Genomic DNA, 27802 nt, shown 5'->3' on the forward strand with positions numbered 1-27802 from the left:
ACTAGCATCCCCAAGCTTAGGGTTTTGCATATTATAAGCACAATTGACATTAATAGAATTTATACTATCATCATTGCAATCATGCTTTCTATTCAAATATCCATCGATTCACTCCATAAAGTACTTCATCACAATTTTTAGATTCATGAATTTCAAGCAAAACTTCATAAAGATAATCTTATGCACAAAACTCACTAGCAATTGGTTCATCATAATTGGATCTCTTAAAAAGATTAGCAAGCGGATGGGGAACCATAGATCTTAGATTCTCTATTTAGCAATAAATAAACAACTATTCCAAACAAACGAGCAAACAAGCCAAGTAAGACATCAAAGCAAATGGAAAGACGAACAGAAGAAGGGCGAATAAAATGCCAAGGGTGAAGTGGGGGAGAGGAAAACAAGAGGCAAATGGCAAATAATGTAATGCAAAGGGTAAGAGTTGTGATGGGTACTTGGTATGTCTTGACTTGGCGTAGATCTCCCCGGCAACGGCACCAGAAATCCTTCTTGCTACCTCTTGAGCACTGCGTTGGTTTCCCTTGAAGAGGAAAGGGTGATGCAGTAAAGCAGCGTAAGTATTTCCCTCAGTTTTTGAGAACCAAGGTATCAATCCAGTAGGATACCACGCACGAGTCACCTCGTACCTACACAAACAAGTAAGAACCTCGAAACCAACGCGATAAAGGAGTTGTCAATCCCTTCATGGCCACTTGCAAGAGTGAGATCTGATAGAGAGAATAATAATAAGATAAATATTTTTGGTATTTTTATGATATAGATTGAAAGTAAATATTGCAAAATAAAATAGATTGGAAACTTGTATGATGGAGAATAGACCCGGGGGCCATAGGTTTCACTAGTGGCTTCTCTCAAGATAGTATAAGTATTACGGTGGGTGAACAAATTACTATCGAGTAATTGATAGAAAAGTGAATAATTATGAGAATATCTAGGTATGATCATGTATATAGGCATCACGTCTGTGACAAGTAGACCGACTCCTACCTGCATCTACTACTATTACTCCACACATCGACCGCTATCCAGCATGCATCTAGAGTATTAAGTTCATAAGAACAGAGTAACGCCTTAAGCAAGATGACATGATGTAGAGGGATAAACTCATGCAATATTATGTAAACCCCATCTTTTTATCCTCGATGGCAACAATACAATATGTGTTGTTTTCCTTTTTGTCACTCGGATCGAGCACCACAAGATTGAATCCAAAGCTAAGCACTTCTCCCATTGCAAGAAAGATCAATCTAGTAGGCCAAACCAAACTGATAATTTGAAGAGACTTGCAAAGATAAACCAATCATACATAAAAGAATTCAGAGAAGATTCAAATATTGTTCATAGATAGACTTGATCATAAACCCATAATTCATCGGATCTCGACAAACACACCGCAAAAGGAGATTACATCGAATAGATCTCCAAGAGAATCGAGGAGAACTTTGTATTGAGATCCAAAGAGAGAGAAGAAGCCATCTACCTACTAGCTATGGACCCGAAGGTCTGAAGTAAACTACTCACACATCATCGGAGGGGCCATGGAGTTGATGTAGAGGCCCTCCATGATCAATGCCCCCTCCGGCAGAGCTCCAGAAAAGGCCCCAAGATGGGATCTCTTGGGTACAGAAGGTTGCGGCGGTGGAAATAGGGTTTCGTGGTGCTCGTGGATGTTTGAGGGGTATATCCATATATATATATAGAAGGAAGAAGTAGGTCGGTGGAGCAACGAGGGGGCCACGAGGGTGGAGGGCGTGCCCAGGGGGTGGGCGCGCCCCCCTGCCTCGTGGCCTCCTTGATTGTTTCTTGACGTCCACTCCAAGTCTCCTGGATCACATTTGTTCCAAAAATAGTGCTCCTGAAGGTTTCATTCCGTTTGGAATCCGTTTGATATTCCTTTTCTACGAAACACTGAAATAGGCAAAAAACAACAATTTGGGCTGGGCCTCCGGTTAATAGGTTAGTCCAAAAAATAATATAAAAGTGTAAAATAAAGCCCATTAACATCCAAAATAGAAAATATAATAGCATGGAACAATCAAAAATTATAGATACGTTGGAGACATATTAGCGGAGAGGGACGAAGTGGGCGTACTTGGCGAGTCGGTCGACGATGACCATGATCGCGTCGTAGCCATCAGACTTGGGCAGTCCTTCAACGAAGTCCATGGTGATCTCCTGCCATGGCTCCTATGGAATTGGGAGCGGCTGCAGCTTGCCGGCCGAATGTGTTTGTTCGTGCTTCACGTGCTGCCAGATGCTGCATTGCCTGACGAAATATTCGACAATGCGTTTTAGGCCGGTCCAAGCGAAGAGCTTGCGCACCCGGTGGTAGGTGGCGGTGGCGCCGGAGTGTCCCCCGACCGTGCTGTGGTGCAGCGCGGCGATGAGCTTCGTCTGGAGCGTGGTGTTGGCGCTGATCCATAGCCGTCCCCGCTGCCTGATCACACCTTGCTGCAGGGTGCGGCCCTGGTCGTCGGTGGCGCAGAGCGCGAGCTTGGTGAGTAGTTCTTGCGCATCGGTGTCCGTCTCGTAGGAATTGGCCACCTCCTGCAGCCATTGCGGCTGGCACATGGATAGCGCGTCCAGCGTCAGCAAATGCCCCATGCCGGAGAGCGCATCGGCCGCGCCATTGTCGGTGCCTTTCTTGTAGCGGAACGTGAACTGCAACCCCACCATTTTGGACATTGCTTTGCGCTGGAGATCCGTGATGAGTTGTTGATCCCCCAAAGAACACAAGCTCTTGTGGTCGGTGAGGATCTCGAATGGAGCGCTCTGGAGATACGATCGCCACTTGTCGATGGCCATCATGACCACCAGAAACTCCTTCTCGTATGCCGACAGCTTCTAGTTGCGCACCCCCAGGGCCTTGCTTAGGTACGCGATGGGGTGCCCGTCTTGGACCAAGACCGCGCCCACGCCGGTGTCGCAAGCGTCCGTCTCAATGGCGAACGGGCGCTTGAAGTCCGGGAATGCGAGCATGGGCATGCTCACCATGGCCTGCTTGATCATCTCGAATGCCGACTGTGCCTTGTCGTCCCAGAGAAACCACTTCTTTGTGAGCAAGCACGTGAGCGGCTTCGTGATGATGCCGTAATGTGGGACAAACTTGCGGTAGTAGCCTGTCAGGCCGAGGAAGCCGCGGAGCTCGGTGGGTGTGGTGGGCATGGGCCAAGCGCTCATGGCACTTGTCTTGCTCGCGTCGGTGGCGACGCCGTCCTTGGAGATGACGTGCCCCAGGTACTCGATCTTCTGTTGCACGAACGAGCACTTTGAAGCCTTCGTGTACAGCTGGTGTTCGCGGAGCAGGTTGAGGACGATGCGCAGGTGTTGTTCGTGTTCCTGGAGATCGAAGCTAAAGACCAGGATGTCATCCAGGAAGATGATGATAAACTTACGGACATGGCAGCCGAACACCGAGTTCATGAGGCACTGGAACATGGCCGGCGCATTGCAGAGGCCGAACGACATCACTCTGAAGTGATAATGCCCGTGGTGCGTTTTGAATGCAATTTTCTCCTCGTCCTCCTTGCGCATGCGAATCTAATGATAGCCCGCACGTAGATTGATCTTGGAAAAGTAGGCTGCACCTCCCAGTTCGGCGAGCAGTTCGTCGACCACGGGTAGCCGAAATTTGTTCTTGACCATAGCGGTGTTCAGACGCCGGAAATCGACGCAAAATCGCCAGCTGCCGTCCTTTTACTTGACCAGAAGTATTGGTGCGGCATACGGGCTCAGGTTGTGGGCGATCACTCCGGACTGCAACATCTCCTAAACTTGCTTCTCGATCTCATCTTTTTGGCTTGGGGAGTAGTGGTACAGCCTTGTGTTAATTGGATCAGTGCCTGGCTCTAGGTTGATGGCATGATCATACTGTCCCTTGGGCAGAAGGGTTTTAGGTTCAGAGAACACATCCTCATATTTAGATAAGAGTTTCTGAATATTAATAAGGACCGGTTCAGGTTCAAGTTTTTCCACTGTTTCCACTATAACTAAAGCTGCAGTCTAGATGTCATTTGCAACTTCCATTCGATGAAGTTCGTAAGCATCAAGCTCGGCAATGGGAGGCAAATCAGTGGTGCGCACCCCCTGCAGGTGTACTGGCTTGCCCTCAGTTTCAAATGCGATGGTTTTGTCTTGCCAGTGGCAGTTCATGGGACTGTGAGCTAATAACCAATCGATGTCGAGCACTCCATCATATGCATCTAGTGGAAGGATGCGCAAATCCGTATGGAAGGTGTGTCCAGGTACATCCCACTCTAATCCACGCACAATTTGAGTGCACCGAAGTCGTTGCCCATTTTCCACGCGAACTGAAACTAGGGGCAGGTGTTCTGTCTGAACTTTCAAGCGAGAGAGAAAAGTTTCGCTGATGAAACTATGTGTGCTCCCAGAATCCACCAAGAGAAACATGATTTGGTCGCCAACTTGAGCGCAAAGACGAATTGTGGATGGTATTTCTTCCTCAGAGATCGCTTGCTGCGATAAGGAGCAACATTCTGGTTCTTGACTTGCAGGTTCATCAAGCAGTTGTAGGGCATGGACTGTGTCGCCGGAGAGGATCTCGCCAAAGTCGCCCACCTCAATCATCAGGATCTGGCCGGTGCGCTTGCACTGATGTTCTCTAGAGTACTTGTCCCCGCAGCGAAAACAGAGGTCGTTTGCTCTTCTGAATTTGCGCAGCTGGTGCTCCCGAGCATAGTCATCTCCCCCTTGCCGTGGCGCGGCTGCGGCACATGCTTGAACCGTGGTTGCTGGTGGTGCAGGTGGTGGTGGTCGCCCCACTGGTGTGATACGCGGTCGCATTGTGTGCTGCTTCTCCAGTTCTTCTTCCTGAATACGAGCAAACACAGCGACACGGGTGATGCTGGTTGGTGCTTGCAATAGAACACCGAGACACAACTCGTCTTCGAGACCGGTCAGGAACTGTGATATAAAGAATTTGGAGCTCAAGGTTGGGTCCAGGGCTAGCAGATGGTACATTGTTGTTTCAAATTGCTGGCGATATTCCTGAACACTTCCTGTCTACCGTAACTGCACAAAGTGGTGCATCTGAACTTCAAATTCCTTTGGACTGAATTCCTCTTGTACTGCAGCTCTGAATTACTGCCAAGTGACCCCTGGATGCGTCTATCGATAGGCCTGGAGCCACATTGTAGCCAGGCCGTCCATGTATAGTGCCGCGGTGGTGACCCAGCTGTGCTGTGGCACTCGGTACAGCTCGAAGTAGGTGGTCCAGCGATCCAGCCAGATGCGAGGGGCGTTGCCATCAAACCGCGAAAAATCATGCTTAGGTGGCTTGATGTAGTGGTCGTCGTGGCGATCTAGCTCCAAGGACGAGGGTGACCGCGCGGTGTGCAACAATGGTATGTGGTTGACGAGGCGGGCGAACGGTAGCTGGGCCGCGCCATCTGTGTAGAGGGGTAGTGGCGGAGGACGAATCGGTGGAGGTGGTGGCGGATGTGGTGGAGGATGCGCGGAGGAGTCTGGGTGGCTTTGATGCCCGATGGAGAAGCGCCTCCGGAGATGGTCGCCGCGGGGTCGACGGTCGGCACAGCCTTGCGGGCCTCGTCCACGTTAGTTTGTGTGAGGTCGATCTGCTTGGATAGGAGCTTGATCTCGGCGGAGACTTGGTCATTGTAGGCGATCTGTGCCTGGTGACGCTCGTTAGTGGTCTTCTGATTTGCATCGAGACGGCGGATGACGGACTCGAGCAAGCTCCGCAACTTGTCCGTGGTCTCTGACATGGTGTTGAGCATTCGGCGGGTCTGCGCCGAGGGCTTGGATGGTGGTGTCGTGATTTTATGCTAGATCGGATCGAATCCAGGTAGGATTTTGTGCGAGCTTGCCGGAGCGGCGCGCACCTGATCGGTGGATGTTACCGATCGATCTCGAGCAGACGGTGGTGGTGGGGAAATTTTTTTGGCTCTGAATACCAAATTGTCACAACCCGATCGAGAGGATTGAGAGGAGGAAAGGGGGATCGGGATGAGGAGAGGAGAGCTGGGTTAGGTGAGAGCGAGAGAGACAAAGGCGAGGGGGGAGTAGTTCATTTCTTTTTGATAGCCTCTCCCTCCGGTCATTCCGTTACAAGTAGGCCACAGTTGGCTTAGCACACACGCCAACACTTGGCTTAGCACACACGCATACACTTGGCGGTGGGTCCCAGCCCCTAGCTAGAGGGTGACTTAGTTGTTGCAAGTGCGGATCGTCACTTACACTGATCAGTCCGCTGCAAGCTGGTCTGCAGGTGTGACAAGAGGTCGTCTAGTTTTAGTCTTTTCATGTGGTCATTTCTTCTCGAGTGATATTCTTAATTTTTCCATTTCAGAGTTTGCAAATGTGTTCTATACTGTGGTACTCTCCTATGCTATTTTAACATGGTGATCGTGGACTCTTGACGGGTTCTTTTTTCTGCTGCAATTGACATTGTTACCTCAAATTGTCGATGAGATGAATGGGTAATAGATCCTTGACTTTTCTAGGCATTGCTATGACCCTGTACTTAGGGTATCATTGGTATCCATCAGGATGGGTTAATTGTGTCATGGTTATAGGCATATGCGTATAATTTGTGCCACCTTTGAGTGAACAAACATATTTATTTACATAAATAAATGCAGTTGCAAAAGAGATGGACTACAAAACATTTGAAAGTTGTAGGAATGCGTTCTTTGTACCTTTTTGTTTTAGGAGAAAGCTAGCTTTATTAATATCAAACAACGCTTACATCATCTGCTAAAGGTTTAGAAATAAAAAGCAGGAGATGCGTCCAACCATAAGTTTGATGGATCAACACGACCATTTTACGCTACCACATGAGCTACCATATTATAATCATGATTGCAATGCTCTAAAACAACCTTCCCGAAACCAACTAAAAGTAACCGGCATTCATATTTGTATCTTGGTTATATCCAATAGAGAACACACCTCAAGACACTGAGAATTAAATGGCACTTGACATTAAAAACATACTGTAAATGGCAATAAAAAAATGTCTGTTTTCTTACTTTGAGGTAAAATAAAAGCAAATTATGTGAATAGTGGCTCACCCTGTTCTTCTGTTTGGATTCCTTTTGGAACAAACTTTAATTGATTTTCCATGTAAAATTTAACGACATACTCCCTCATTCATAAATAAAGTGTGCATAAGAACTTTCAAAAGTCAAACTCCATAAACTTTGACTACCTTTGTAGAGGAAAATATCTACATCTATGATATTAAATAAATACCATTAGAGGCATCATTAAACATATATTTATATTATGTTTATTTGGTATTATTTTTGTTGATACTTTTCTCACCAAACTTGGTCAAATTACACAAGGTTTGACTTTTGGAAAATCTCATGCGCAGTACATTTTGAAATAGAGGGGATAATAAATTGTACCGAACATGTCATACAATATGCCCGGTCATCTATTGTTGGTACTTTGCGGTATTTGTCTCTTTAGCTTGCAATGCGTCACTATTATATTCCCCTTCTCAACCTTTTTGGCCTCCCGCTTGCTTTACTCCTTGAAGGTTAACCTCTCTCACCCCTCTTCCACCATTGCTTCTCTCCATCAAGATTGATGGAGGTGGGGGAGCACTTCACATCACTTTCCTTTGGTTGGATAGTCCCGCCTGGCTAGATAAGATGATCATCGTGTTCCAGCTAGTTTCAGTATATGTTTTTTGTTTACGGAGTAAAACAAGAAAAATGCGGGTGGCGGTGGAAAAATATCAGTCAACATCAGCAGAGAACATATTTTGTGACACCAAGGCCAATGACAGGTACCAACATTAGAACACAATTGGTTATGGAGAAATTGTTGGAAATATGAGCAATTTATCAAATGATTTTATTAACAGAAATACTAGGTAAAGCATCACTAGTACGACAGTGATAAAACAAGTCATGCGATTTATATAAGAGAAGGTAAACAACATCTTCATATATGAACTGTGACTAAACACATCTAGAGCAGACAGTATAGCAAGTTGAATATATGAAACAGAGTCTATCATATCTTGGGCAAACACTAGAACAAGGAACTGTAGCAGGACCTCTAATAGAAAGAGGAAGAACACGTACGAGACAGCAGCAGCAGAAGCGCTGGACTTGGGGTCGGTGTCCTCGCCAGCCATGTCGTCGAGGAGGTTGTCGATGTCCGGGAAGAAGTCGTCGTCAGGGAAGTAGTCGTCGGAGTCCAGGGTGTCAGTGACGAAGAAGTCAGTAGTCGCGCGAAGCGCTCCCCAAAAACCTTGTCACCCTTCTCCCGTACAGGACTCATAAGGTGCGGTTTCGGAGGCCTACTGAGGGAGTCCTGGATTAGGGGGTCTCCGGACAGCAGGACTATCTCCATTGGCCAGACTGTTAGACTATGAAGATACAAGATTGAAGACTTCGTCTCGTGTCCAGATGGGACTCTACTTGGCATGGAAGGCAAGCTAGGCAATACGAATATGGAAATCTCCTCCTTTGTAACCGACCTTGTGTAACCCTAACCCTCTCTGGTGTCTATATAAACCGAAGGGTTTTAGTCCGTAGGACAACAATCACAACATACAATCATACCATAGGCTAGCTTCTAGGGTTTAGCCTCTCTGATCTCATGGTAGATCTACTCTTGTACTACACATATCTTCAATATTAATCAAGCTGGACGTAGGGTTTTACCTCCATCAAGAGGGCCCGAACCTGGGTAAAACATCGTGTCCCCTGCCTCCTGTTACCATCCGGCCTAGACGCACGGTTCGGGACCCCCTACCCGAGATCCGCCGGTTTTGACACCGACATTGGTGCTTTCATTGGGAGTTCCTATGTGCCGTCGCCGTTAGGCTTGATGGCTCCTACTATCATCGATAGCGATACGGTCCAGGGTGAGACTTTTCTCCCCGGACAGATCTTCGTATTCGGCGGCTTTGCACTGCGGGCTAATTCGCTTGGCCATCTAGAGCAGATTGAAAGCTACACCCCTGGCCATCAGGTCAGATTTGGAAGTTTGAATTACATGGCCAACATCCGCGGGGACTTGATCTTCGACGGATTCGAGCCACAACCGGGCGCGCCGCACTGTCGCAATGGGTATGACCTAGCTCTACGACCGGACGGTACCCCAGAGGCCGCGCCCGCATCAGCTCCGACCCTTAGCTCGGAGCCAACTACGCCAATCGAGGACGGGTGGCTAGACACCGCCTCAGGGGCTGCAGTCTCGACGGCGATCGAGCCAAACACCAGCATAATCCTCTGCACAGCCCGTGACTCCAAGGTGCCGGACTCTCTTCCGGACCCCGAACCATCCGCGCCCATGCCAATCGAATCCGATTGGGCGCCGATCATGGAATTCACCGCCGCGGATATCTTTCAGCACTCGCCCTTCGGCGACATTCTGAAGTCACTAAGGTCTATCTCTTTGTCAGGAGAGCCCTGGGCAGATTATGTCCAACAGGATTGGGATGCGGACGACGAAGAAATTCGACGCCCACCCACCACCCACTTTGTAGCCACTGTCGATGATCTAACCGACATACTCGACTTCGACTCCGAAGACATCAACGATATGGACGACGATGTAGGAGACGAACTTGAACCAGCACCTATAGGGCACTGGAAAGCCACCTCGTCGTATGACATATACATGGTGGATACACCCAATGAAGGCAATGGCGACGAGATAGCGGAGGATGACCCCTCCAAGAAGCAACCCAAGCGCCGACGTCAGCGGTGCCTCTCTAAGTCCCGCCAAAGCAAAAGTGGTGATACCGGCACAGGAGATAATAACACTCCGGATAGCGCCGAAGACAACAACAATCCCCTCCAGCAAGATTTAGAGCAGGAGGATGAAGGAGCCAGCTCTCCTGAGAGAGCGGCTGGCGGAGAGGAGGAGGATGACAATTACATGCCCCCTCTGAAGACGAGGCAAGCCTCGGCGATGATGAATTCGCCGTACCAGAGGATCCCGTCGAACAAGAGCGCTTCAAGCGCAGGCTTAGGGCCACGGCAAATAGCCTGAAGAAAAAGCAGCAGCAACTTCAAGCTGATCAAGATCCGCTAGCTGACAAATGGACTTAAGTCCTCGTGGCCGAGGAATATAAACTCGAGCGTCCCTCCAAGAGTTACCCAAGGTGCAGGTTACTACCCCGACTGGAGGAAGAAGGGTATGATACGGCTGTTCGGCCACCTCGTGGCCGCGATAGAGAGGCATTCCAGCCAAAAGCTCAGCCCCCACCCCAACGCCATTCAAATAAAAGGCATGGGGAGATACGCCAGACCTGCGAGACATATTGGAGGACAAGGCAAAGCATTCAAGATCGATCTACGGATCACGAGGGCGCACCAATCTGTGAGACAATAAATGTCATGCCGGATACAGTAAAAGCAAATCCGGTCGGGCCGAACACAGCGGGCAAGACCCATTCGAGATGCGTCGCGACATAGCCCAATACAGAGGCGCCGCACACCCCTTATGCTTCACAGACGAAGTAATGGAACATCAATTCCCAGAAGGTTTCAAACCCGTAAATATTGAATCATATGACGGCACAACAGATCCCGCGGTATGGATTGAGGATTTCCTCCTCCGCATCCACATGGCCCGTGATGATGACTTACACGCCATCAATTACCTCCCACTAAAGCTCAAAGGACCAGCGCGGCATTGGCTTAACAGCTTGCCAGCAGACTCCATTAGCTATTGGGAAGATCTGGAAGCCGCATTCCTCGATAACTTTCAGGGCACTTATGTGCGACCACCAGATGCCGATGACTTGATCCACATAATTCATCAGCCAGAAGAGTCGGCCAGGCAATTCTGGACTCGGTTCCTTACAAAGAAAAATCAAATCGTTGACTATCCGGATGCGGAGGCCTTAGCGGCTTTCAAGCACAACATCTGAGACGAGTGGCTAGCCCTGCACCTTGGTCAGGAAAAGCCGAAATCTATGGCAGCCCTCACGATGCTCATGACCCGCTTTTGTGCGGGAGAAGACAGCTGGCTGGCTCGCAGTAATAACATATCAAAGAACCATGGTACCTCAGATACCAAGGATGACAATAGCAGGTCACGTCGCAACAAGCATAAGCGCCGCATTAACAGCAAAAGTACTGAGGATACGGCAGTCAATGCCGGATTCAAAGGCTCTAAATCCGGTCAGCAGAAAAAGCCATTCAAACAAAGTACGCCGGGTCCGTCCAGCTTGGACCGTATACTCGATTGCTCGTGTCAAATACATGGCACCCCAGACAAGACAGCCAATCACACCAACAGGGATTGTTGGGTGTTCAAGCAGGCCGGCAAGTTAATTGCCGAAAACAAGGACAAGGGGCCGCATAGCGATGACGAGGAAGAACCCCGACAGCCGCACACTGGAGGACAGAAGAGGTTTCCCCCGCAAGTGCAGACGGTGAACATGATATACGCAACCCACATCCCCAAGAGGGAGCGGAAGCGTGCGCTCAGGGATGTATATGCGTTGGAGCCAATCGCCCCAAAGTTCAACCCTTGGTCCTCCTGTCCGATCACCTTCGATCGCAGGGACCACCCCACTAGTATCCGTCATGGCGGATTCGCCGCACTGGTCCTAGACCCAATCATCGACGGATTTCACCTCACTCGAGTCCTTATGGACGGCGGCAGCCGCCTGAACCCGCTTTATCAGGACACAGTGTGCAAAATGGGTATAGACCCCTCAAGGATCAAACCCACAAAAACGACCTTTAAGGGTGACATTCCAGACGTAGAGGCCCACTGCACAGGCTCAATTACACTGGAAGTGGTCTTCAGATCCCCGGATAACTTCCGAAGCGAAGAGTTAGTCTTCGATATAGTCCCGTTCCGCAGTGGTTATCACGCGCTGCTCAGACGAACCGCATTTGCCAGATTCAATGCGGTACCACATTATGCATACCTCAAGCTCAAGATGCCAGGACCTCGCGGAGTTATTATAGTCAATGGAAACACAGAGCGCTCTCTCCGAACAGAGGAGCACACCGCGGTCCTTGCAGCAGAAGCGCAAAGCATCCTCTCAAGGCAACCTACCAGTTCGGCGTTTCAAAGCCCGGACACCTTCAAGCGCGCTCGGGGCAATCGCCAAATAGACCGCCTGGCGCAATCTGAGCTCGCGTAACAATATGACGGCCACCCCAATCCCAGCCCAACAGTGATATTCATGTCTCGCGTACATAATTACGCATTAAAAATACCATGGGCACAGGTGGGGAGGGGGGGCACAACTGCGGCACGCCCCAAAACGCGGCCTAAACCACACTAGGGGCTTCCCGTTTGGTTATTTTTCTTTTTCTTTCAGGACTTTAATCTCTGGAAACGCTGTCCGGCAGCTCTATTGCCGAACATATGACACAACAACCTAGGAGGCAGACAACTACCTTATACAACGGAATTCCCAGGTTGATTATAGATTTCATATCATTCCTCAGCTCGCCCTTGGAAGGGACATAGTCCTACTCTTTTGCTTATTGCACTATCTGTATCACTCTGCTTTATTGCAATTTTTAATAAACAATGCATGACATTACGACTATTATTGCATTTTTGTTATATATATATATATATATATCTATGTGTTCATTAATGACGCCTTGCAATCGTACACTCTAGTATGGCCAATGCACCAGGGGCTTACGTACCCACAATATGGTGTGAAAAGTCCGAACACTTTCACAAGTGCGGCACCCCGAACTTATAGCATTATATGCATTAGCTCTGAATCATGTCTTTGGTTAAATGTTGGGTTTGCCTGACTCCTATGTTTTGGTACCTTACGTTCCGCTCTATCGGCTAAGGTAGCGCTAGGAGAACTACTACGATTGTTCCCCGGTTCTGCCGGGTTGAGGACCTCAGTAGAGAAAGCTAAAACTGACTGTCATGATAAGGCGAGAGACTGGTCGCTGTTTGGCGAGGTTTTTCGAGTCCCTAAACACTTATGCCGCTTAGGGCGACGGGCCGGCTCTGTCCGGCTTACAGGCGTGTATCACACCTCGAATTCGGCCTTCCGAATACCAGGGGATTCGCCAAATTTTTAAATTATAGAATTCTATGGCTAAGTGAGAGTGATAAAGCATTATTAGTCCGGTTGCCTTGTTCGTTGTGCTGAGCACCTCCCTCGAAGGACCCAAACATGGGAACAAGAGTGCTCAGGTTTATCTCGAACACCCTAGCACTTGTGGCATGGGGGCAGAAGCCGAGGACTAGCCATCTCTCAGATTGGATAAACAGCCAAACAGAAGGTAATATTTTAAATTCACACAAGCATTGCATAGCGACTACGATACAAGTTTTCATACATACAGGACAAAACGAGCAAGTCTCACTCAAATATTACATTTTGTGAACACTCATCCACGATAAGACAGGCGCCCGACAGAACACCCTCGTAGTACATCTCGGGGTGGCGGTGCTCCTTGCCCTCCGGTGGCCCCTCCTTGATCAGCTTCACGGCGTCTAGCTTGACCCACTGCGTTTTTACACGGGTGAAAGCCTGGTGTGCACCTTCAATGCAGACGGATCACTTGACGACCTCCAGCCGTGGGCAGGCATCCACAAGCCGCCTCACCAGGCCGAAGAAGCTGTTCGGAAGGGCGTCGCCAGGCCACAACCGGACTATGAAGCCCTTCATGGCCTGATCGGCCGCCTTATGTAGCTCGACCATCTGCTTCAGCTGGTCTCTCATTGGCACCGGATGTTCGGCCTCAGCATACTGAGACCAGAACAGCTTCTTCGTCGAGCTCCCATCCTCGGCCTGGTAAAATTGTGCGGCATCGGACACACTGCAGGGCAAATCTGCGAATGCTCCTGAAGAGCTCCGGATCCGGGTAAGTAATCGATAATTTACTTTTACATGCTTGCTTTGCATATAGAAAGCCTTAGCCGCCGCTATCTTCTTCATCGCGTCGATCTCCTGAAGGGCCTTCTGGGCCTCGGACTTGGCACTCTTCGCGCTCTCACGGGCCGCGGCAAGCTCAGACTCTCGCGTGTTCAAGTCAAGCTCCAACGCCTTGTGCTTCGTCACAAGAGCCTGGAGCTCTTGCTGCACCTCGCCCACTCGAGCCTCGTGCCTCTCTCACTCGGTGCGCTCCTTGGCCGCTGTCTCTTCGGCCTTGGTCAGCGCTTGCTTCAGGGTCGCCACCTCGGCCGTGGCCCCTGGCAAAACATAGAATGATCCTGTCATTCTGCAATCGCGTCCTTTCTTATATATGCATATATCTATAGACGGGGTATTACTTACCCTCGTTCTCCTCGAGCTGCCTCTTGACAAGGCCGAGCTCTTTCTTGGACCCATCGAGGTCCTGCTTGAGTACGACGACCTCCGCAGTTAGTGCGGCGGACGCCAGCAGAGAAGCCTGCATATGCATATTGACATACTTATATTAGACTCCTGCGATATTATTTGATCCTCTGTTCGGCTTTTCTTTGCGAACACCGAACAAAGCATCAGGGGCTACTGTCTATGCGGTAATACTTCTACTACGTTTTAAAACACTTACCTAGAAGCCTATTAGAAGGCTAGTACAGGCTTCAGTTAATCCGCTCTTGGCGGACTGAACCTTCTAGATCACCGCACTCATGATGGTGCGATGCTCCTCCTCGATGGAAGCACCACGAAGCGCTTCCAACAGATTGTCCGGCGCCTCTGGATGGACAGAGGTCACCGACACAGGCGTCTCACCCCTCTTAGAAGGAGACAGCCTGCCCGAGCCCGGAACCGCAGGAGGTTCCGGCGCGGTGTTTGGCTAAGGGCCGAACTCGGAGCTCTCAGGGGCCCCGTCCCCTCTGCTCCCGGAGTCCGGAAGGTCGCCTTGAGGCGCCTCCGGGACTGTCCCCCTTGATCCGGTGCCTCTTGAGACAACACCTGGTGTCGTCAGCAGAATGAGGGGAGGTGGCAGTCGGGATTGGATCTCTATCCATGTCCGACGAACCCAAGGAGCCGTCCGATGATACCTCGATATTGGCTCATGGCGTCCTGCGTAATTATGTTCGGCCAAAGATGACCATAGAAGCATGTTAGTTCCATTTTACCACCTCTAGTCCGGGTTAGTTCCATTTTACCACCTCTAGTCATAACTCTAACAACATTATCATTATCCTTACTATTCAATTCATTGAGCAAATCATTTTGAGCTTTAAGTACTTGTTCTACTTGAGTGGTAACCATAGAAGCATGTTTACTAATAAATTTAAGTTCACCTTTGACATTGGCCATATAATCACCCAAGTGTTCAAGCATATCTGAATTGTATTTCAATTGTCTACCAAAATAAGCATTAAAATCTTCTTGCTTAGCCATAAATTTATCGAACTCATCTAAGCATGGGCTAGCAAACTTAGTAAATGGGATTTCACCTTTATCATATCTATAGAGAGAATTTACCTTTACTACCTGTGCCGGGTTATTAAGACCATGAGTTTCTTCAATAGGTAATGGATTAAGATCATATGTTTCTTCAATAGTCGGTAAATTAAGACCATGCATTTCTTCAATAGGAGGCAAATTCTTAACATCTTCAGCTTTAATACCTTTTTCTTTCATAGATTTCTTTGCCTCTTGCATATCTTCAGGACTGAGAAATAGAATACCGCTTTTCTTCGGAGTTGGTTTAGGAATAGGCTCAGGAATTGGTTCCGGAGGTGTCTAATTATTTTCATTTGTCATCATATTATTCAATAGAATTTTAGCTTCATCCGGTGTTCTTTCCCTGAAAACAGAACTAGCACAACTATCCAGGTAATCTCTGGAAGCATCGGTTAGTCCATTATAAAAGATATCAAGTATTTCATTTTTCTTAAGATGATGATCAGGCAAAGAATTAAGTAATTGGATAAGCCTCCCCCAAGCTTGTGGGAGACTATCTTCTTCAATTTGCACAAAATTATATATATCCCTCAAAGCAGCTTGTTTCTTATGAGCAGGGAAATATTTAGGAGAGAAGTAATAAATCATATCTTGGGGACTATGCACACAACTAGGATCAAGAGAATCAAACCATATCTTAGCATCACCCTTTAATGAGAACAAAAATATTTTAAGGATATAAAAGTAGCGAGTTCTCTCATCAGTATTGAACATGGTAGCTATTTCATCTAATTTAGTAAGATGTGCCACAACAGTTTCAGATTCATAACCATGAAAAGGATCAGATTCAACCAAAGTAATTATATCAGGATCAACAGAGAATTCATAATCCTTATCAGTAGCACAGATAGGTGAAGTAACAAAAGCAGGATCAGGCTTCATCCTAGCATTTAGAGATTGCTTATTCCATTTAGCTAATAACCTCTTAAGTTCGTATCTATCTTTGCAAGCTAAAATAGCTAAAGAGGCTTCTTGATCAAAAAGATAACCCTCAGGAATAACAAGTGATTCTTCATCATCACTTTCATCAGTATTATCAGATTCAGTATTTTCAATCTCTCTAGCCCTAGCAAGTTGTTCATCCAGAAATTCACTAGGTGGCACAGTAGTATCAAGCATAGATGTAGTTTCATCATAAGTATCATGTATAGCAGAAGTGGCATCATCAATAACATGCGATATATCAGAACGAATAGAAGAAGCAGTTTTAGGTGTCGCAAGCTTACTCAAAACAGAAGGTGAATCAAGTGTAGAGCTAGATGGCAGTTCCTTACCTCCCCTCGTAGTTGAGGGATAAATCTTGGTTCTTGGATCTTTCAAGTTCTTCATAATGATAAGCAGATATAAATCCCAAGTGACTCAAGGAATAGAGCTATGCTCCCCGGCAACGGCGCCAGAAAATAGTCTTGATAACCCACAAGTATAGGGGATCGCAACAGTTTTCGAGGGTAAAGTATTCAACCCAAATTTATTGATTGGACACAAGGGGAGCCAAAGAATACTCTTGAGTATTAGCAGCTGAGTTGTCAATTCAACCACACCTGGAAACTTAGTATCTGCAGCAAAGTAATATGATAGTAGTGGTAACGGTAGCAAAAGGTAATAATAGTTTAAGTAATGTTTTTGGTATTTTGTAGTGATGATAGCAATAGCAACGGGAAAGTAAATAAGCGAAGAACAATGTATGGAAAGCTCGTAGGCAATGGATTAGTGATGGAGAATTATGCCGGATGCGGTTCATCATGTAACAGTGATAACCTAGGGTGACACAGAACTAGCTCCAGTTCATTGATATAATGTAGGCATGTATTCCAAACATAGTCATACGTGCTTATGGAAAAGAACTTGCATGACAGCTTTTGTCCTACCCTCCCGTGGCAGCGGGGTCCTTACGGAAACTAAGGGATATTCAGGCCTCCTTTTAATAGAGTACCAGAACAAAGCATTATCACATAGTGAATACATGAACTCCTCAAACTACGGTCATCACCGGTAGGTATCCCGATTATTGTCACTTCGGGGTTAACGGATCATAACACATAATAGGTGACTATAGACTTGCAAGATAGGATCAAGAACACTCATATATTGATGAAAACATAATAGGTTCAGATCTGAAATCATGGCACTCGGGCCCTAGTGACAAGCATTAAGCATAGCAAAGTGATAGCAACACAATCTCAGAACATAGTGGATACTAGGGATCAAACCCTAACAAAACTAACTCGATTACATGATAGATCCCATCCAACCCATCACCGTCCAGCAGGCCTGCGATGGAATTACTCATGCATGGCAGTGAGCATCATGAAATTGGTGATGGAGGATGGTTGATGATGACGATGGCGACGGATTCCCCTCTCCGGAGCCCCGAACGGACTCTAGATCAGCCCTCCCAAGAGGTTTTAGGGCTTGGCGGTGGCTCCATATTGTAAAACGCGATGAATTCTTCTCTCTATTTTTTTCTCCCCGGAAGCGGTTATATAGAGTTGGAGTTGGAGTCAGGAGGTCTCCAGGGGGCCCACGAGGTATGGGGCGCGCCCTAGGGGGGGCGCCCCCCACCCTCGTGGCAAGGGTGTGGGCCCCCTGGTCTTCATCTTTGGCGAGGATTTTTTATTATTTATTGTAAGATATTCTGTGGAGTTTCAGGTCATTCCGAGAACTTTTGTTTTCTGCACACAAAACAACATCATGGCAATTCTGCTGAAAACAGCGTCAGTCCGGGTTAGTTCCATTCAAATCATACAAGTTAGAGTCCAAAACAAGGGCAAAAGTGTTTGGGAAAGTAGATACGACGGAGACGTATCACCCCCAAGAGGGGAATCCTACTAGGACTCCAAGTCCTAGTAGGTTTCCACCAAAAGGGAGAGAGGGGGAAGGAAGGAGAGGGAGAGGGAGAAGGAAAGGGGGGCGCAACCCCCCTTCCTTGTCCAATTCAGACTCAAGGGGGAGGGGGCGCGCGGCCTGCGTGGCCACCCCTCTCTCTCTCCACTAAGGCCCATCGAGGCCCATTAGTTCCCCCGGGGGTTCCGATAACCCTCCGGCACTCCGGTTTTATCCGAAACTTCTATGGAACACTTCCGGTGTCCGAATATAGTCGTCCAATATACCAATCTTTATGTCTCGACCATTTCTAGACTCCTCGTATTGTCCATGATCACATCTGGGACTCCGAACAACCTTCGGTACATCAAAACACATAAACTCATAATAAAACTGTCATCGTAACGTTAAGCGTGCAGACCCTATGGGTTCAAGAACTATGTAGACATGACCGAGACACATCTCCGGTCAATAACCAATAGCGGAACCTGGATGGTCATATTGGCACCTTCAGAGACACCTGTAGAGCACCTTTATAATCACCTAGTTATGTTGTGACGTTTGGTAGCACACAAAGTGTTCCTTTGGTAAACGGGAGTTGCATAATCTCGTAGTCATAGGAACATGTATAAGTCATGAAGAAAGCAATAGCAACATACTAAACGATCAAGTGCTATGCTAACGGAATGGGTCAAGTCAATCACATCATTCTCTAATGATGTGACCCCGTTAATCAAATGACAACTCATGTCTATGGCTAGGAAACTTAACCATCTTTGATTCAACGAGCTAGTCAAGTAGAGGCATACTAGTGACAATCTGTTTGTCTATGTATTCACACATGTATTATGTTTCTGGTTAATACAATTCTAGCATGAATAATAAACATTTATCATGAAATAAGGAAATAAATAATAACTTTATTATTGCCTCTAGGGCATATTTTCTTCAGTCCCGACTGTCAGGCACTTCCTTGCATGCGAAGATGTAGCTGGTAGGTCCCAGCAGTCAGGGGGAAAACATTTTTTCGCGAAATACGGTTGCCCATCCGGTGGGTCCCTGCTGTCAGGTGGAGGAATCATTATTTTCCTCATAATAAGGAGGCACTTCCTTGCTGCGGCCGTGGACCCAGTTGTCAGCCTCTCCATGTACAGTCCACGTCCGATGGAAGCCGTTCCTTGACCATGTTGACCACGCCGCGCCGAGAGCACCAGGGCGGTGGATGATGGCAAGGCCTAGGAAGGGGATGACGCAAAGCCAGGGAAGACGCGACAGTGGATGCACACGCGTTAAGGAGTATGATGGTTCACTGGTTCGCTGCGGTGTGAGGTTGCGGTCGCTGCAGAATAACAGGGGGTGTGGGTGAGTAGAGGGATGGCCTGGCCAGCGGTGGGAGTAGTAGGGGGCGGTGAGGCCTCCGCGACATCGCAGCCGGCCACGGGAAGCAGGAGCATGAGGCACGACCGGCGCTAGTTTGGGCGGCTGGAGCAAGAAGACCAGAGGTTGAAGAAGCACTACGGCCGTTGGATGGACATCGTACGGTCACTAGAGATAGAATCATGCATATTGACTAAGTTGACAAAGCCCTCCGTCCCCGTCAACTTAGTAGGCCCACAAGTCAGCCTCCTACTATACTGGATCCCAGGTAGAAGGGGGAGTATTCATTTTTTATGTGCGTAATAAGGAGGCACTTCCTTGCGTGCGAAGATATAGCTGGTGGGTCCGAGCTGTCAGCGGTGGTAACGTTTTTTTCGTGAAATACAGAGGCCCTTTCGGTGGGTCCCAGATGTCAGGTAGAGGAATCATTATTTTGTGCGTAATAAGGAGGCATTTCCTTGTGTGCGGCCGTGGACCCAGCTGTCAGCCTCTCCACGTACAGTCCACTTCAGATGCATGTCGGCCGTTAACCACGTTGACCAGGCCGTGCCGAGAGCACCAGGGCGGTGGACGACGGCAAGGCCTAGGAAGGGAACGACACGGAGCCAGGGAAGACTCGGCAGTTGTTTCCCACGCGGAGGGGAGTACGACTGTACGAGGGTTTACTGGTTCGTCTGCTGTCGCCGGAGAATAACAGCAAGTGTGGGTGAGTAGAGGGATGGCTAGGCCAGCGATGGGAGTACAATGGGGCGGTGAGGCTTACGCGGCAGCACAGCCGGCCGCGGGGAGGAGGGAGCAGGCGGTCTCGCCGGCGCTTGTTTGAGCGGCTGGATCAGGAAGAGCAGAGATTGAAGAAGCACAACGGACGTTGGATGGACATCCAACATTCACTGCTTGTGCGTCAACCTTTTTTTAGGAAAGCTTCAAATCCGTGGAAAACATCATACAACCCATCTGCCATTATTTTTAATAATTTACAGCCCATTTGCTAATTCTTAAGGTTTTTTTGGAGCCCATATTCTTTTTGTTAGCATTACAGCCCATATTGTGGCCACGGTTAAAAAATTATATAAAATTTTGCATATTTCGGTGCGCTCCGAACTGTTTTTAATCCCGAAATTTCGAGTCACATTCAAACTGATTTTAAAAATAAATGTATACCAATATAAGATCCAACAAATCGTCCACACATAAAAATCAATGCAATTTAAAATCTTGAAATGAAAAAAAAGAAATTTGAAACTAATTGCCGGTTTGATGTGTTTTAAAAATATACAGCCCATTTCTCATTACTGATAAGCCATTTTCTCGGCCAGCCGAATGAAGCTTTCCTCGTCTTGAAAGATTTGCAGCCCAACAGGCCTGACAAAGCGACTTACTTGGCAAATCAAAAAAAACTGGGCTGTGGCCATGGACCCAGCTATGGCCATGGACCTAGCTGTCAGCCTCTCCATGTACAGTACTCTTCCGATGTAAGTCGGTCGTTTAACACATTGACCACGCCGCGCCGAGAGCACCAAGGCAGTGGATGACGGCGAGGCCTAGGAAGGGGACGACATGGAGCCGGGGAAGATGCGGTAGTGGATGCCAACGCGGAGAGGAGTACGAGGGTTCACTGGTTCGGCTGCGGTGTGAGGCTGTCGTCGCCCCAGAATAACAGGGGGTGTGGGTGAGTAGAGGGATGGCCTGGCCAGCGGTGGGAGTAGTAGGGGGCGGTGAGGCCTCCACGGCATCGCAGCCGGCCATGGGAGGCAGGAGAACGAGGCACGACCGGTGTTGGTTTGGGCGGCTGGAGCAAGAAGACCAGAGGTTGAAGAAGCACTACGACCGTTGGATGGACATCGTACGGTCACTGGAGCTAGAATCGTTCATATTGACTAAGTTGACAAAGCCCTCCATCCTCGTCAACTTAGTTGGCCCACAAGTCAGCCTCCCACTATTGTGGGTCCTAGCTAGCAGGGGGGTATTCATTTTTTGTCCGTCATAAGGAGGCACTTCCTTGCTTGCGAAGATATAGCTGGTGGGTCCGACCTGTCAGCAGTGGGAATGTTTTTTTCATAAAATACAGAGGCCCTACCGGTGGGTCCCATGTTAGGACCCCGATTCTAAGTCACACCGATCTAGCCTGTAACACCTCATATCACTTTGCGTCCTCACGCACGGTATTCCCACGGGTGTCGCCTTACCATGGCCCAGGACCGTTTGCGCCTTTTGGCTCACGTATATGATAGTGTCGCTAGCATCCATATGACAGAGAACCCAGGCCGACATGACTAGTCGTGAACCCAAGGTGGCACTAACTTAGGGGGACAGGCATACATGAATCAACATCGAGCATGTCGGTCAGCAGCGTGCGAATCCGGGCTGTAGCACTGGGCTAACAGGACTCCGGGAACCCGGGCTGTAGCAGGCTAGGCAGGACTCCGGATGTCACCGCGTGACATTTCCCCGAAGGGACAGACACAGGAATGAAGTGAATCACATGCCAGCCAGTCAAGTGTTCCGGAGCAGTAGTGCTGGGCTAGCAGGACTCCGGTGAACCGGGCTGTAGCGGACTACTATGGCTCATGGAAGCACAAGACTACATTTCCCCATAAGAGAGGCTACCAAGGATAAACAACTAGGTTGTCGGATCCCACACATACCAAGCATTTCAATCATACACACAATATGCTCGATATGTGTAAATACAACATGGCATCACAACATAACTCTACGACTCAAGTATTTATTCATTAGGCTCCGAGGAGCGAGATATTACAAACATGGGTCTCACGACCCAACATTCAGAGCATACAAGTCAAAGCACATGCGGAAGCTTAACATGTCTGAGTACAGACATCTACAAATGAAAACGGCTGAGAAGCCTGACTATCTACAAGACCCTCCCAAGGTACAAGATCGTAGCTGAGGTAACGAGCTAAACGTCGAAGTCCAAGCGGAACTACTAGCGGGACTGAAGTCTCTCTGCAAAACATAAATTAAGCAAACGTGAGTACAAATGTACCCAGCAAGACTTACATCAGAACTAACTACATATGCATTGGTATCAACAAAGGGGGTGTGGAGTTTAACTGCAGCAGGCCAGCTTTGACTCGGTGGCTATCCTAAACTACGACTGCAAGTAACTCTTTGAGGTGGCGCACACGAGTCCACAAATTCACCATACCAATACACCACTATGGATCCGCTCCCGTCTCCCTGCGAGAACGCCATCCATAGCACTCACACTTATCTTGCGCATTTCAAAGTATCCACTTTCGCTTGTCTATGAACTATGCAAGGGGTCCAAGTTTCCATATCCGAGGAATCCGGCTATTCGAATAGATAATGATAACCCTGCAGGGGTGTACTTCTTCACACACGCTCTCGCCACTTATCGCCCTGTACACATCATGTACCTCGGCAACCTTCAAGCGGATACCGGGCGAGGGAGTCGGCCACGATCTGACTAACCAACAAGTCTCTAGTCCAGGTTTATCGCCTATTCGGGTTCCATCCACAAGAAGATCCGGCCGGGGTGTCGCTCACGGCCCCAAACGATGTGTGCGGGTTCTCAAGCCCACCATCCGGGTGCCACTTGGTACACCGTGCCATTGTGCCTAGTCTTTCCCAAGCCCACCTCTACCGGGGGCCACTTGGTAGACTACTAACACTACCTACGAACACCAAAAACTAGTTGCAACTCCTGGACAGAGATCGAGTTGATTAATAAGCTGAGAGGGGCCGAGTTACCGGAACCCAATGTGTGGTAGTAACTGTTCATGGATCAAAAACACAGAACTCAGTTCCTGAGGACGGCTGCAATGAGACAACCCACCATGTACTCCTACATGGCCTCTCACTGCTACCTTTACCAAATCGTGTTCACACACTTAGCTCACACACAGTAGGACATGTTTAACACCATTCCAAATCATCCCCGATGAATCAGACCTGACTCAACTCTAAGCAGTAGCAGGCATGACAAACAACATGAATGAGTAGGCACATCAAGGCTCAAGCAACTCCTACTCATGCTAGTGGGTTTCATCTATTTACTGTGGCAATGACAGGTCATGCAGAGGAAAGGGTTCAGCTACCGCAGCATGTAACAGTTGAATCGCTGTTGTCCTAATGCAGTAAAAGAGAGCAGGAGCGAGAGAGTGGGATCATATCGGAATGAACAAGGGGGTTTTTGCTTGCCTGGCACTTCTGAAGATAACATTGAGTCTTCATCAGTGTCAACGATCACAGCGTCGAAGCAGCGTCTACCGAGAGGGGACAATTACCGGCAAACAAGGAAGAGCACATCAATGCAATGCACAATATGATGCATGATCATGGCATGACAATATGTTGTGATTTGAGCTAATGCGACTAGTAACAGAAAGGTTTTGGGTTGATTTGAACTCAAGGTTCAAATTCAAATTCAAACTATGAATTCAAATAGTGCATTATCATGTTTTTGACTAAAAAGTGAGGTTAACTTGCTCAAACATGCATGAAAATGCCATAAACAGATTCCTTGGATTTTTCTAATAATTTTTCATATATAAAACTTTTCATTTGGAGTTATAGATTATTTTCTATGATTTTTCAAAGTTTTGGATATTTTCTGGAATTTCCAAATCATTTAGAATTAGAAATAATCCAGGAAAATGATTACTGCGTCATCAATGCGTCATGCTGACATCAGCTAGTCAACAGCGTCAGCCCAGGTCAAACCTGGCCAGTGGAGCCCACTGGTCAGTGACACAGGACCGGTTAGAGTCGCTGACATGTGGGCCTGGTCAACGGCCGCGTCAGCAGGTCAATTCTGACGCGTGGGTCCTGCTGGTTTAATTAAGTAATCTAATTATTTTTGTTGTCCAGAAAACTAACAAAGCGGGTCCCACTGTCAGTGTCTAGTGTTAAACTAAACAGGGTGGTTAGTGGCTAATTAAGCCGGACACGTCAGCCCACCGGAGTTAGTCACCGGTGACCTCTGGCCACGGCGGAAACACACCGGGAGGCCACGGGAGCGGCGGAGAAAGGCACCAGGAGGTAGCCCGTGCGTGCGCGCATCCACGGAAGCAGGCGGCTGGGTGCGGGGGCGCCGGAGCTCGTCGGAAACAAGTCCGTGGCGGTGGTGGTTCTTGGCCAGGACGGGAACGGCGGCTTCGGCAGCCAAACGAGAACGGGAACTAGGGGGAGAAACAGAGGAGCTCACGGGGGACTCGCAGAGAAGCCCAGCATGCTCGGGGAAGCGTCGAAGGCAACGGATTGACGATGGCGATCTCGGGCGCCCGTTGGTGTAGATGATGACGATAGCGTCGCTGCGGTGCTTCCCGGATTGATTGGCTCGGTGGGGGTGACGAGGACGACGGCGCGGAGCTCATAGCACGTCGGAGGGGCGTGTGGAGGCCGGTGGCCGCACGAATGGTGGACGGCGGCGACGGGCTCCGCTCGGGCGCGAGTGAGGAAGCAGAGGAGAGGGCGGGAGAGCCAGAGAGCGAGGGGAAGGGGAGGGGAGGCGTCGGGCTTCTCCGTGGCGTGAGGGGGAGGCAGAAGGTGGCAAGCAGGAGGTGGCCGCGTTCGGCTGCGCGCTCGCCACGCACCTTCTTGTCCTTCTGGCAGAAGGTGGAAGAAGCAGGCAGCGTTGGCTGGGCTGGGCCAGCCAATTGGGTCGTCAGGTGGCCTGGCCAGGTGGGCTGCTAGGTAAGTGGCCTAGGTGAGTCCTTCTCTCTCTCTTTCTAATTCTGTTTCTGTTTTCTATTTATTTTGATCTGTTTTGAATTAGTAAAATACTAACTCATTTTGTAAAATCCTGACAAAAATTGTGGGCACTATTTGAATTATTTCCAAAAGCCCCCAATTGTTTTCAGAAGTATTGAAGCATTTAAAATATTTATAGGCATTAAATGCTCCAATTCAAATACAATATGATTTAGCCCAAAAATCCATAAATGTCCAAGAAATATGCTCATCATTTTTGGCAGAGGTTTTCACCTCTATCATAAATCATGAACATTTTCAATGACATTTCGGGTTCTTTGAAAAAGATTTTATTTAAACTTATTTGAATTCTTTCTGGTGCTAGGGTTTGATCGATCCCCATTTCAGCTTTATAAAAATTTAAACATGATGACATGAATGCTTATGAAACTAATTGCAATCAACTCTAGGGCTGTGACAACTCACCCCCACTAACAAGGATCTCGTCCCGAGATTCAAGACATGAGGTAAGAAGACAGAGGGGACACAAATCTTCATGATCCAATTGCCCTTCTCGGAGATGTTGATTCATTGCATCACCTTGATCTCGACGTCTTGCTTTGAGAACTACAACTAACATGACAATGAGAGGAAAGGGAAAACTCTAGAAGGATTGATCTTATCGAAGATCGAACAACTCAGGATCAACTCGTGGAGCGAGACGCTTGAAACAACTCTCGAGCTGAGACACGAAGCATACATCGATAGGAATGGAGTGAAACACATGACAAAGGTTCACTAGGTAGGCAACAATTCCACACCTAAGAGGGTGGTGGTCGGTTGCCAACGTAGCGAGGAATTGAGTTGCCATGACACCAAAACGAGACATCTTGGAGGAGGGTGACCCGTAGAATCATCCCTTAAGTGGCAAAAAGAATTACTTTTGATCCAGAGATCAATAAAATTCTCTATACCAGCCTAGGGAAATCTTGAGCAATCATTTGGCGGAGTAAGTAGGGATGGCATACCGAGAGTAGAATGGATGATGTGGACTACCTTGTTGAAGACAACACAATGGATGATTTTTGCTTATCATCGGAAATGGAAGGGACCCATGGTAAGTCCACTTTTGAAGATAATCCTGAACAACAACTACTGAGGTGCAAGCTGGGAACAAAATGCAAATGTTGGGAATGATTCTGGTAACTGGGGAAGAACTCAACAGTCGAGAGTGAGTCCATTGTTTGAAAAGGTTATAACATAACCGAGGAAACTAGAAGCAAATCCCAGTTAACGCCAATGGTAAAACCTAGTGCTTGCGCGTGCTCTCAAGAACTTGAGCATCTCCATATTCATCAAGGTTTTACCAATATCCGTGTCAAGGATCCTGGCAACACAACATACCACCATGATGAATGGTGATGGATGATGCAGATGCAAAGGAAGATAACACTTTCTTAGATTTCACCTTAGCGAGGCCAAGGGAACAAAATCTGGATGATCGACCGAGAGACATATAGCACTCCGCTTCTAATGTTCTCCTTGATGTGCTAGTGTATCCCATTCATAGATATGGTTTGATATATAGAACATCAAGTAAAAGGTCAGACTTCGGGAGCACAAGAATCCGTAAGGATTAACTATGGAGGTAAATCCTACGAAATCCTCATGGGGAGGTGGCCAACTTTCTTCAATCGAGATACTACAATAATAGGTCTTCCGGCTGGATGTGTTGGCCACGACATCCACTTTACCGGTTATCGAGAGACCAATATTATAGTTCTTGGAAAATGCTCCAACCATCATATCTGCCTGAGATTCAGATCTGGTTGGTGTCAGGATATTCCAGACTCATCAAGTCTAGAGAGAAAAAAGAAAGTTTGCAACACAAGTCGACGAGATGACGTTGCAGGATTCTCGGGAAATGGACTACGGTGGTAAGCTCCAAAACATGAGCTGGTTCTGCTACAAACATGTGAACACACTGTCCCAGACAAGCATGACCACGTAGTAGTCTTATAATGAAACACTACCGAGTTCAGGTGGGGAACCATCATCGAGGATATCGAGGTCTTGTGCATTACCATGGATTAGCACTTAACTCCTTCTCCTAGAACAAATCAGTCAGTGGCTTGGTGTGCTAGGGACACATATGGACTGGAGGTAATTAATCTACCAAACCATAGAATACTTCGCACGTATGCATAACTAACTTGGGATGGTACCAGAGGAAACAAAACAATCTTTCTCGAACTTATGGCGGCAACTTGCTCCAAATGCACATGAATTTGAGGAAGTCACTTCTTCCATCCAAGCATAAGCTTCATGAACGGAACACGAAGGCATTGCTTACAAAGTTTCCAATGCTAGGTTGATGTTCAACATGAATCATGGGGGAGACAAAATGTTGCTGATGGGTTCAACAGCAACTCATCGGAATTTCCATATCACTGGACTTCCACCATCATGTGAACACGGCGATAGCATTGATCAAGACCCAAAGGATGTAATGGTGTATGCTCGAGGAACCAACCACGAGTAAGACAACAT

At 47.9% G+C, this 27802-nt stretch overlaps 1 pseudogene; it reads right to left on the reverse strand.

Annotated features, from left to right (window-relative positions):
• Window positions 1-2208: 2208 nt before the first annotated feature.
• Window positions 2209-27802, reverse strand: part of LOC123129560 (uncharacterized) — a 53449-nt pseudogene continuing 27855 nt past the window's right edge.

Source organism: Triticum aestivum, chromosome 6A (genome assembly GCF_018294505.1).
Source record: "Triticum aestivum cultivar Chinese Spring chromosome 6A, IWGSC CS RefSeq v2.1, whole genome shotgun sequence".
Lineage (NCBI taxonomy): Eukaryota > Viridiplantae > Streptophyta > Magnoliopsida > Poales > Poaceae > Triticum > Triticum aestivum.